Below are 1,381 nucleotides of genomic sequence, written 5' to 3'. Positions count from 1 at the left end.
AAAAAAAAAAAAAAAAAAACCTGGTTAATATCAAAGAGGTAAGTGTTATGAATGTACTAAAACAGGCTGATTTGTAAGAGACAGATTTGGAGGGAGGTATTATATAAAGGGTATTGGAGAAAGTTCTCTCTGAAGAGGTGACATTTGAGCTGAGAACTGACTGATGACAGCTGGGGTAAGGGTGGCAAAGGCCCTGAGGCAGGGATGACCATGAGGTGTTTGAGAAACAAATGTAAAGTCCCTGTACTTGCAAGTGTAATAAATGCGTGGGAAAGTAGTAGAAAATGAACTTGGGAAGAAAGATGCCAGGCAGGCCATGAAGGAAAGCCCTTTGTGCTTCCTTCTAAGGTCAATGGGAAGCTGAGAAAAGGTTTTAAGACAGAGAAAGGGCCCGGGCACAGTGCCTCATGCCTATAATCCCAGCACCTTGGGAGGCAGAGGCAAGAGGACTGAGCCCAGGGTTTCAAGATCAGCCTGGGCAACTTGGTGAGACCTCATCTCTACAATAAATCAAAAAAACTAGCCAGGTGTGGTGGCACACATCTATAGTTCCAGCTACTTGGAAGGCTGAGGTGGAAGGATCACCTGAGGTGGAAGGATCACCTGAGCCCAGCAGGTTGAGGGTGAAGTGGCCATGAGCGTGCCACTGCACTCCAGCGTGGGCGACAAAGTGAGACTGACTCAAAAAGAAAAAAAAAAATAAGAGAGAGACTGGGCACGGTGGCTCATGTCTGTAAACCCTGCACTTTGGAAGGCCAAGACGAGAGAACTGCTTGAGCCCACAGGTTCGAGACCAGCCTGTGCAACATGGTGAGCTCTCATCTCTACAATAAATTTTTTTAAAAATTAGGCTGGGAACTGTGGCTCATGCCTATAATCTCAGCACTTTGGGAGGCCGAGGTGAGAGGATTGCCTGAGCCCATGGGTTCAAGGCCAGCCTGGGCAACTTGGTGAGACCTCACCTCTACAATAAATCAAAAAATTAGCCAGGCATGGTGGCGTGTCTGTAGTTCTAGCTACTTGGAAGGCTGAAGCAGAAGGATTGCCTGAGCCCAGTAGGTTGAGGTTGCGGTGGCCATGAGCATGCCGCTGCACTCCAGCCTGGCCGACAGAGTGAGACTCCGACTAAGATAAAAAAAAAAAGAACAGAGAGAGGAATGAACCTACTGTTCTGTGAGGATGGTTTCTCTCTTGTATTTTTAGTAGAGACAGGGTGTCTCGCTCTGTTGTCCAGGCTGGTCTCAAACTCTTGGCCTCAGGCTATCCTCCCTCCTCAGCCTCCCAAAGTGGCGGGATTACAGGCGTGAGCTACCGCGCCCAGCCAGAGAGTCCAGGTTTTACCACTGATATGGCTCACCACTGTCCCAGGCCGAGCAGGCAA

This window comes from Carlito syrichta, unplaced genomic scaffold (assembly GCF_000164805.1).
Source record: "Carlito syrichta isolate Samal-C Ts95f unplaced genomic scaffold, Tarsius_syrichta-2.0.1 Scaffold312194, whole genome shotgun sequence".
NCBI classification, from domain to species: domain Eukaryota; kingdom Metazoa; phylum Chordata; class Mammalia; order Primates; family Tarsiidae; genus Carlito; species Carlito syrichta.
Note: the sequence above shows the minus strand (reverse complement) of the source record.